Source organism: Humulus lupulus, chromosome 7 (assembly GCF_963169125.1).
Source record: "Humulus lupulus chromosome 7, drHumLupu1.1, whole genome shotgun sequence".
NCBI lineage: Eukaryota > Viridiplantae > Streptophyta > Magnoliopsida > Rosales > Cannabaceae > Humulus > Humulus lupulus.
The window spans coordinates 176525655-176537832 of NC_084799.1; positions in this window are offsets into that span (position 1 = coordinate 176525655).

The window sequence follows — 12178 nt, forward strand, 5'->3', positions numbered from 1 at the left end:
CGAACACATAATTCGAATATGCCAATGAGTAGGGCACATGTTCTTGCAAGTTACTTGATATGCTATATGTTTTTTTATTTCTTCTCTCCTGTTTATACATGTCTATAAATATTGGGAATATACTTATTTGATACCATATATTTTAATGAAATATAATATTAATACATTATATTTTCAATGATGATCATGATGTACCCTCTAATTTAAAATCATACATATTTTGGTACTTATCTCAAATTTAGTTACAAGTTACAAAGTACCAAATAGGTATATTCCCATAAATAATAAAGTACCAATTTACATCAATTTTCAAATTACAAAATACCTAATGACGATTATCAATGACATATGATACCAAAGTATGTACAGTTTTAAAATACAGAGTATATGATAATTATCATCGAGAACATAAGGTATCAAAATATATTTAGTTGAAACATAGGGTACCAAATAAATATATATATGTTTATATATAAATGAAAGGTAGGGTTAATATGAAAAATATGCCTCTTTGTTTTGCTAATTAAGACAATTTAACTATGATGTTTTTAAAAAGAGAAGTTTACATAAATACGGGGAAAATAAATATAGTTTCTATATTTATGGGGAAAAAAGTAACTATACAAAATATAGTAACACTACTACAAAAAATGCTTTTTAGAGCTCACATTGTGAGTCCTAAAAAAGTTTTTAGGGCACGCCCCCCGCGAGTCATCTATTTGAAAGACTTAAAAAGTGAGGTTTTTTAGGGCTCCCGTTGCAAACCCTAAAATAATGTTTTTAGAGCTCAAAATGAGCCTCAGGCCGCCCCACAACATTGTTGGTCGAAGCTCACGCCAGAACTCCAACGATGACAATGGCGTCACCACCCCAACGGCGGTGGTTGAGGAATCAACCCCTAGGTTTTGAAGTCGAGGTAAAAGGGGGCTCAAAAATGGTGTTGGTGAGACTCACCACCCACAGTGGCAGTCAGAATAAGGCCTAGTTCCCTCGAAATTCCATGACATCGGTGAGCACCTTCGATGACATTTCAGTCCAATCTCCAAAGTGGCTTTGATACCCTTGAGCTCATGAACCCCAACCATGTCACCCATTTTCCGAGACGACGTCGAAATCGTCAAAAAATTGCTTGGGAAGCCACGGTGGCAGCAGAGCTTCGGATAGCTCATCGAGGCAGAGGACGACGAGTGGGGAGGTGAGGTTCTGGGGCTTTAGATTTCGGGGGCTCGGGAACCCAGTGGTGTGGGGCATGTCACCGTTTGGTGGTCGGAGGTCCGCCGTTCGTGCCTGGCAGAGGCACCACAAATGAAGGTGAGAGAGGGAAAGAGGGATCGGGTAGAGAGAGAGGAGAGAGAAACCAAGTAACTTAAAAAAAGTTGTTATCTCCATTTTAGGGTTTCTAAATTTATTTTTATTTATTTATTTCTTTAATATTAATTTTTTCGGGCCCACTTTGAGTGCCCTCAATACTTATTTAGGACACTCAAAGTGTGCCCGTAAAAGTCTCCACAAACTCAAATTTTCTCATAGTCTTTTAGGACCCACATCAGTATTAGGATCGCACTGCATGTCCTAAAATGTATTTTTTAAGGACTCTCACTGAGTGTCCTAAAAAGTCTAGGAGGTGTTTTTAGGGCTCTCATCTAGGTGAGTGCCTTGCAAAAGTTTCATAAAAACCAGTTTTTGTAGTAGTGTAAGTTGAAAAAAAAAGTTTAAAATGTGGTTATTCCATAAAATATAAAAAACAGATTACCATAAACCTAACTTTACAAAACTGTAATGCCCCGAAATTTCTAATGTGGTTTAATGGCTGGATTAGTAGGCCGAGAGGGCCATACTTGTTTAATTATTCCATTAAATGAACATATGCATGTTCATGTGAATTATATTATAATATGATGTTATATACATGCATGTGGGTCCACATTTGTTTATTGAACTGTTTTGGCAATTTGGGCTGTTTAGAGCATAATTGTGTATTTGGGTGCATTTTGTGATTCATGAATGAGATCCCATCATTATGGAGATATATTCGAGCTATTTGGCATGAGGCGGTCATATATAATGGATTAGCAGTTTTGTCATAACGGGGTCAATTATTGGGTAATAAGAATGTTTATTTGATGATAAATTGGGAGTATTTGAGATCAGGAGGAAATTCTAGAAGTTTTGACTATAATATCCTTGGGGGTGTTTTCGGGACCCCGAGCATTAGGTTTTATTTTAGGTTACTTAAGCTTGAAGTAACTTGTCCGATAGAACCGTACGTTAGAAAACATTTCCTCTCTCCTTCGTTAGCTCATTTTACTGTTCGAAGCCTTTTTGAAGAAATCTCGGAATCAAGCGAGGATCGAGGCATAGCGATCCTAGGAAAGATTAGAAGCGTCTTAACCAAAGGATTTGACTGAAAACAACTCAATTGAAGGTAATCTAAGTTTAAGTTTTGAGTTTTTAGAGTTTCTAGGCTTTGAATTGGATTTTGTGAATCGTTGAGCTTTTAGTTCATTTGAACCTTGGGTTTTGATAGTTTTGGACCATTGGGAAGCTTGGGAACTTTGATTTGATGATTGGGTAATGTTTAGGTATGTTTTGGAGGATTTGGGAAGTTGAAAAATCGAGTTTGGGTGTGTTCTAGGTTGGGCGCCGCGGCCCTGTTCTTGGAGAGCCGCGGCCCTAGCTCGAAGAAGTAGGTGGGGTAAATTGCTCTTGTTGGGCGCCGCGACCCTTGTTTATGAGGTGGCTGGGGGCCGTGGCCCAAGGTGCCAGGGCTGCAGCCCTTGAGCAGGGTTGAGCCCGTTTGAGTGTTTTGGCCCCAGGAACATAGTTTTAAGCCTCGGGATTGTTCCTACTACTTGGATTAGTTTGGATTGATGCCCCGGAGGCTAGATATTGGTTTGGGAACCTATGTTGTTCATTTTATTGATGGTGTCCCTTATTTGGTTATGATTAGGTGACCGCTAAAGGACTTAAAGTCATATCGTTCTCAAGGGTCATTCTTTTATTCATTCTAGCTCGAATCGAAGGTAAGAAAACTGCTCCCCATATGTGACATGCATGGTTATTCTTGATGCATGTTTGATGTTTAAATGTAAACATTGATAGCATATTGAATGCTGGGCAATCTTGCTCATTTGCATATGGTTATTATTGAGGAAGCTGGATGATTAAGTGTGATGCATGTGATGCACGAGAAACATGTGATTAGGGCATGCCATGAGTATTGACTGTGAGATTGATCAGAGCTTGAGTCTCTGTGTTTGTGCATGATCATAATTGTGCTAGCAACTGTTAAGTAAGCATGCTGAATGCCCTACGTTTGAATATTCGACATATGGCATATGTTTGGTAGCAATGCTTACTTGTGCATGATACTGACTCATTAGTCAGAATTGGCAAAGGTGTTAGTATCAACTGTGAAGCTGTGACTCATTAGTCAGGTTCGGCAGTGGTACTGGGCATTGGTCACATAGTGCTGACTCATTAGTCAGGACGGCCTTAGTGTGTTCAACGCAAGCCAATAAAGATTAGATCTAATCGATATCTGCATTGAATGACTCAAAGAGCATTAATGCGAGACCGACCTCAAGTTCGATGAATACTATAAGCGCTTGTGCGACTTACCTATCAGTCACTCATCTGTAAAGTTAGAGGCTTACCTATCAGTCGCTTGTCTGTTTAAGGCTAGTGACTTACCTAGCAGCCACTCTTCTGTTTAAAGTTAGAGACTTACCTATCAGTCTCTTGTCTGTTTAAGGCTAGTGGCTTACCTAGCAGCCACTCTTCTGTTTAAAGTTAGAGACTTACCTATCAGCCCCTTGTCTGTTTAAGGCTAGTGGCTTAACTAGCAGCCACTCTTCTGTTTAAATTGGTGACTTGCTTGTCAGTCTCCCAGTATGGTTTTCTAGAACCTCAAAGTGATATTCACTCATCTGCTTAAGAGCTATAAGCTCTGTGTGATTATAATGATAATCATTTGATAATGTTTATATGAAATGTTGAGTTTTCTTGCTGGGCTTTGGCTCACGGGTGCTTGTGGTGCAGATTAAGGCAAAAGAAAGCCGGACCATCCTTGAGTTGGAGAGCTTAGGTGACGATGTGTACATATGCAGCTACTTGACCGCCACGACTGAGGTTTGAAGGAAAGGAACTATGGTTGAACCTTGTTTTGCTGCTTAGATCGGCTCGTTGTAAATATTTTCTTGTAATAGACCTTTAAATTATATTTTTGGGATCCCAATGTATACAGTAAACGTTCTAGTGAAACGTTATATCTTAACCAAAAATTTTAATCCCTAAACCGCTAATCATACTTAGCTACACGTTTATGGCCAAATGACTCGATTAGCGAGTTTAGCACTGTTTGCAATGTGCACCGTAACGGTCCCTGGAGTTGGGGCGTTACAAAAACTCTCTATCACTATCTCCTCTCTCCCTCACAATATCTCTCTCTTTTCTCCTTTCTTCCTCTCTCCTCCCTCATTCAGTTCCCTCATCTTAGCCATCTGTCGGTGATGCCACCTCCACCCCCACCCCCACCCCCAACGATGACGCACCTCCGCCTCTGTCCTTGACGGCGACGCACCTCCGCCCCTTTGGTTCTTCTTCTTCTTTCTTCTTTCTTCTTCTTCTTCTTTCTTCAAATCTGGTTTTATTCTTATTCTTTTTGTTCATCTTCTTCTTTTTCACATTTGATTTTGCCATTTCAAATCTAGTTTGCACTTCATATTTGATTTCTTTTCTTTTAGACCTAAATGTAACCTATTATTATCACAATGTGTTCTTATTTCTAGGTTTTTTATCATATTTGTTTAAGTAACTAGGTATATGACGTCTGATTCTTTTTATTCATATCAGATTTTTTTAGACCTTGCTATAACCAGTTAATTACCATAACAATTAATTTAGATTCTCTTGTTTATATCTGATTTTGCTTTCACACCTAAATAAACCAAGTACCATGGCGACTGTTTTTTTTAGATTTGAATTGTTTTTCAAACCTAGTTGTAACTAGTTATGATTATGACCAGTTTAGATTTATTAATTGGATCTTATTTTTTTCCAAGTCTGGCTAAGTAATCGGTTACCATCGCAACTTGTTCTTTTATTTTCATATCATTTTTTTAGACCTTGTTGTAACCAATTACCTTCATGATCAATTTAGTTTTTTTTTTTCCAAATCTCAGTAAGTAACCAATTACAATTCAGTTTGTATTTTGATAATGGTATATTACTAAATTATTTTTATAGTTGTAACCAATTCTACACCACTTAAAAAATAAAACTGATTTTTATAGTTGTAACCAGTTACCACACATCACTAAAAAAAAGATTGACAGTGGCATACGATTACTACCACAAAAATAAAATCAAAACTTTTTTGATAGTGGTAACCGGTTACTGCAGAGAAAATGTTGATTGGAGAAGAAAAAAAAGAAGAAATGAGAATAAAAAGCATGGTGATGAAGGTCTTAGAGTTTTTTTTTTCAAAGAATAATGTAAAATAATAAATAATAAAAATATATTAAAATTAAAAAATAATATCAAAACCTATTAAAACTCGCTACTAAAATTGTATAAAAATAAAATATAGTATACAAATAAAATGTTACAAATATATGGGAAAAACTCTCATAAAAATATAAACAAGAAAAATATTGTTGGGATTAGTGCTATTTAAAGCATATGTTATGAAAAATGTTTTATGAAATAAATAATTGAAATGAATTTTTGCATATATTGTTTGTTTATTATTATTATTAGAATAATGTTATGTGAATATAAGAAAATTACAAAAATCGTTATTGTGACTACAATCTTGTATTGGTACGAGAGTATTAAGATTGTAGGGAACAAATTTAAACAGTTCGCAGTAAAACAAAGTTATGTAGAATCTTTGGATTAAATGTTGTAAGTACGGTTCACTAGTATTATGAATACATGTAATCTAGATCCGAATTACTGATGTAGTAGGAAATCTTAGTGGAGGTGTAGTTTTTATAAAGTGGTTATACATGAACATGACCAGATATGTTATTAACACTTAATAATATTGTTTACTTTATAAGTATTAATTAAACATATCAATAAAATGATCATATACAAATTGATCTTTGTACGCCCTGATTTTTCCACGGGCTGGTTAGCAGGACGAGCCTCGGACTAATCAGGTTTAGTCCGAGGTGCCCACCGGACGAAGATCCTATTTCCAGGGCAGATCTTCTCAGCTCGAGAGGGGCATCTGAAGGCCACGCCAAGAGAACAGCTCGGAATACGAGCTGTTCGTGTCGCGAGGAGCCCAGGAAGCTCTGAGCCTTTATGAAATCAACGCACGCAAGATAAACGTGCATATATCTGACATCACGTGTCTGATATCCCCTTGACTTCTCGGACACGCAGTAGGAACGTGCGTGTCAGACACCCACGGATGGGTTGGGCCGTGCGGCCCATTATATCCTTCCATGCTGATTAGACCACGCTTATGTGTCAGGTTTAGGAATTAATCATGAATGCCACAGAGTGGATATGACAAATGGTAAGGTCACGGGATGACCTCCCTACCAACTTCCAGGTGCCTTCTCCTATAAATATGGAGACCCTGGGAGTTGATAGGGGTTGGAAAAAATAGTCTTTGAAGGACTATATACTTTGTAAATCAAATACCCAGAGAGGATGAATAATATTGACTAGTGGAGTAGAAGGATTTTAACCTTTGAACCACTTAAAAACGTGTCTTGAGTCACCTAGTTCAATATATAAGATTTCATATCTGTGACGGTTCTATCTTGAGTGCTAATCTCTTTCTCTTCTTCTCTTAATTACCTGTTGCCGAAGAACCGCGTCAACAATCTTAATCCTGAAGTTATTATGAACTTTTGTTTATGTCCTATGAGTTCTTTGATTCAATCGTTATGGTTTGTCAGAATGATCGGCTGAAAATTTTTGTTTTGGGAACTCATTGATGTAAATGGTTGGGGACATAATATATAGATATGGAATCTATACCTTTCCGAGAGGAATTGAATAATGGTTCTCTTAAAGGTTGGCTTTTGGAACTGAAAGGTTATTAAACTCAAATTCATAAATGAGTTTATGAGTTAACCTTCATTAGTAAAGTTAATGGTATTTAAGGAAACAAGATATAATTAAAGAGGTTAAACGTTAAATAATTCCTACTTTAATTATGAACCATTAATAGATGATTGAATTGTAAATAGTGATTAAATCGGTTGACACTTTTATGTTTTAAAAGTACTCAATAAATAAATGTATATAATTACAAGATTGCATTCTCATATTTTTAGTGGAATAATATTGATATTAATAAATTAAGGTTATTATATTAAAGAGTTTTAAATAATAATCTAAATTTATTGGAGCTTGAAATGATAGGTCTTGTAATGTCCCAAATTTCCTAATAAGGCTTAGGGGCAAGGATGGCAAAATATGGAATTATGTGATTATGTGATATATATATATATATATATGTGAATCATTATGTGATTATGTGAGTTATATTATAATATGACTTGATATGCATGTTTTGGTGTATTAAATATGCATGAGGGCTCATTTATGATTACTTGGGTAATTATTGTAATTTGGCTCGTTATAAGTGTATTTGGCATATATGTGGTATGTTATTATGTGGATATGTTTGGGTTACTCAGCATGAGACGATCCTAGGGAGCAAGCAAATGGGAAAGTCACAACGGGACTTATACCTCACTCAGAGTGAGTCAAGGGGTATATTGGTTATTTAGCACATTACTGGGATATTGGGCAATAGGAATGATTATTTGATGATATATTGGGAGTTAGTGAGATCGTGAGAGAATTCTGGGAATTTTGACTATTTTACCTTGGGGGCATTGTTGGGACCCCGAGCATTAGGATTTGCTTGATGTTACTTAAGCTTTAAGTAACCTCTCAGAAACATAAAAAGAATGTTCATTACGTTCTCTCTCTCCCGTTATCCCTTTTTGACATCGTTCGCATTTTTTAAGAAAACTCAAGTTTTAGGACTCAGATTCAAGCAAGGTCAGAGTCATAACGATTCTAGGGAAGATTAGAAGCTTATTAGCCCGAGCATTTAATTGGGAAACGAATCATTCAGAGGTAATCTAAGTTTTGAGTTTTTAAGCTTTGATTGGATTTTATGTTTTGATGAGTTTTTGAGTTATTTAAAGTTTAGGTTTTGGTGGTTTTGAGCTATTGGGATGTTTGGGAACTTTGTTTTTGGAATTTGAATAAGTTTTGATAGGGTTTTGGAGGATTTTAAATGAGATAAAACGAAGAAAATGGTTAGTTTCGAGGTTGGGTCACAACCTTGTTCTTGGAAGTCGCGACTTGTGTAAACCCAGAACCAGGAGGGGTTTTGCCTTGGGGGACGCATCGCAGCTCTAGGGAGCAAGTCATGGCCCGCACCCTGAAGCCCAGGCAGAGGGTTGTCTGTCTGAGCGTGCTACGACCCCCAAGGCCAAGTCGCGGCCCGCTTGTGCAGTTTTTGGCCAGGTTGGGTTTTTAGTCATGGTAACATAAACCTAAGGGCTCAAGATCTATCTTACTACCCAGTTTGGTAGGATTTGACGTCACAGAGGCTAGGACTCGATCCAGAAGTCTTTATTTACTCATTTTTAATGGGATTCTATATTATGGTTGTGACTAGGTTATCGCTACGGGCTTGGAAAATGATTTTTCTTGAGGGTCGTTTATTGGTAACCTGTGCTTGGACCAAAGGTAAGAAAACTGCACCCAGTATGTGAGGCATGTGATACATATGATTATGGCACAACATGAATGTGGAATATGGAATTGATTAGAGCTTGAGTCTTTGTAAATGTGCATGATCATAATTATGCTTGTTATTATTGATGAAGCATGTCGAGTGCTCTATATTTGGATATCTGTTGCATTATGAATGCTGGAATACATTATTTATCTGAGTAACGCACTGACTTGTTAGTTAGAAACGACAATGGTGTTTAGTGATGGTCGTGAAGATCTGACTTATCAGTCATGATCGATAACACTACTGAGTGTTGCTCGTATGGAATTAACTTATGAGTCAAGAGCGGCAATAACACATTGAACACTGGTTGATATGATTAGATCTAATCAACATGAGCATTATATGCTCGACCGGCCTATTGGCCGAAGAAAACTAAAGCGCTTGGCTAGTTACTTAGAGCCAGGACTAAAAGGCTCAGGTGATTTGATGGTCACATGGCTTAGCGCGTAGGACCCCAGGATGTCTTATTAGTAATCTATTCAAGGTGTAGGACCCCAGAATAACTTAATTGTAATGCCCCGAATTCTCCGATGTATTTAACGGCGTGAACAGTAGGTCGGGAGGGCCGTATTTGCTTAATTATGTTATTAATTGATTAAATGCATGTATATGTTGATTATATTATGATATGATGTGAAATGCATGCATATGTGTCCATATTTCTTTATACAGGGGTGTGATGGTAATTTGACCCGTTGAGGGTAAATTGATTATTTGTTTACATGTTGGTGATATAATTTGAGACCACATTATAATGTGGGTTTGTTCGAGCTATTTGGCATGAGACGATCAAGGAATGTTAAATATCGGTTTGGTCATAACGGGCTTAAGCTCGGGGCTCGGGGTGAGTCTCGGGGTGCTTTTAATGTTTATAGTGTTACCGGGTATTAAAGGGTAACGGGATGTGAAATATTGGTGTTTGAGGATATTGAGATTAGCGGGAATTGGGAAGCGTTAATTATGATTGACGGTGTAGGTGGAAAATGTCAAAATTGCCCTTGAGTGGTTTTAGAAGCTTTAGTATGCTTAGGGGTATAATGGTCTTTTGGTATATGGATATATATGATGTATGGAAGGCTGTAAAACAGAACCCAAAATAGAGTTTGCTTCATCCTTCCCGTACCTTCCCTTCCCTTCATTTTCTTTGCTTCCTCTTTGGAGATTTTGAGCTCAAGGGGTGGAACTAAGCTAGGAAATCAAGGGGTTTAAGCTATAGACTTGGTTCAGCCATTGGAGAGGGTTCAATACCAAGTTTGAGGTAAGCTTTGATCATTACTTTTCTGGTTTTGCCCTGTTTTAATGATAAGTTTCAGCTTGAGTTTTTATGGAGGATTGTTGGAATTGATGGAGGTTTTAGGGGGTTGTCTTGGGTTATGATGAGGGAGAGTTTTGAGTGTTGTTTAGGGGTTTAAATGGGTGTTTGAAAGAGGTTTGGGTGGTGTTTAAACTGGGTTTGAAGGGTTGGTTCTAAGAGAAATCGTAGAGGAAGAAAAACAGGGTTTTTGGCTGAACTGGGTGTTGCGCCGCGGCAAGGCAGGGGTGAGCCGCGGCCCTTGGGGGCTGCTGGGTTTAGGCGCCTCTGTCTGAGGGGCGGGCCGCGGCATGGCCAAGGAGGGCCGCGGCCCTTAAGGCATTTTTGGGCAAAGTGAGCTTTTAAGCATGGGGATTCAAGTCTAAGGCCTCGGGATTGAACCTACTACCCGGTTGAGTAGTGTTTGAGGTCCCGGAGGTTAGGTTTTGGTTTGGGAACCTTTTATTATTCATTTTATTGATGGAATCCCATAATTTGGTTATGACCAGGTAATCGCTAAAGGACCAAAAAGTCGATCGTTCTCAGGGTCACTCTATTATTTGTTCTTGCTCGAACCGGAGGTAAGAAAACTGCACCCAAAGTGTGACATGCATGGATATTTGTGAGGCATGTTGATTGTATAAATATGGACATGGATTGAATACAGAATCGACAAAAGTGTTAGTATCAGCTATGAGGCTGTGACTTATTTGTCAGGCTCAGCAGTGTTACTGGACACAGGTCAGGAAGCGCTGACTTACTTGTCAGAACGGCCTTAGCGTGAATCACGAAAGCCAACAGAGATTAGATCTAATCGACCATTAGCATTGAATGACTCAAGGAGCATTAATGCCTGACCGACCCTGAGGTTCGATGAACAAACAGAGCCTGGAGGCTAGTGGCTTACCTATCATCCACTCTCCCGCTACAAAACAGAGCTTGAAGGCTAGTGGCTTACCCATCAGCCACTCTCCTGCTAGAATAGAGAGCTTGGAGGCTAGTGGCTTACTTAACAGCCACTCTCCCGCTAAAATCATGTGATGTTCATTTTCTTGTTGAAAGCTTTATGTTTAGTATGATTATAATGATAATCATTTGATAATGTTATTGAAAAGTGTTATGTTTTCTTGCTGGGCCTTGGCTCATGCGTGCTATGTTGTGCAGGTAAAGGGAAAGAAAAGCTCACCTAGCCTTGAGTGGAGAGCTGATGTGGTGGTGTGTACATATGCGGCCGCTTGACCGCCACGGTCATGGTGTTCTCAGAGGAACTAGGGGGTTTACCCTATTTTTGCCGCTTAGGTCGGCGGGATTGTAAATTTGAAACTATAATGACCATTTTGTACTGAGAACCACTTGTAAATGTTTTGTTTAGCTCTGCAGAGCAGTTTGTAATAAAATCTCCATTTCCTTTTTATTGGTTGTGTACCTTAACCTGTTAATCACACTTAGAGCACGTTTTTGACCAAAGGACTCAGGCAATGAGTCAAATTTCCGGTCCACCGTTCACCGTAACTGTTCTGGGGTAGCCAGGGCGTCACATTAATAGTCATTTATTCAGGGCGCGGGACCCCAGAATGACTTAACAGTCAATTATTTAGGGCATACGACCCCACTCTTTTATTCAGGGCACAAGACCACAATCATTTACTTAGGGTGAAAGACCCCAGAATGACTTAACAACCATCTATTCAGGGTGCATGACCCCATAATCATTTATTTGTACTTGCTTGCATGCATGAACAGGCTTATTACTGCTAGGCATGCTTGATATGACTTGGTGACATGTTATTATCTGCTTATGAGCATGTTTGAGTTTTCTTGCTGAGCCTCGGCTCACGGGTGCTATGTGGTGCAGGTAAAGGTAAAAGAAACTTGACCATCCTTGAGTTGGAAAGCTTAGGTGAATATGTGTACATATGCGGCTGCTCGACCACCACGACCGAGATTTAGAGAGGAACTAGAGTCAAACCCTATTTTGTTGCTTAGGTCAGCTGGCTGTAAATCTTTTATTGTAGTTAACCTTTTAAATGTATTTTGGGATCCCAATGTATACAGTAAACATTTTAGTGAAACATTTGTATCCTTGACCAAAATTTTTA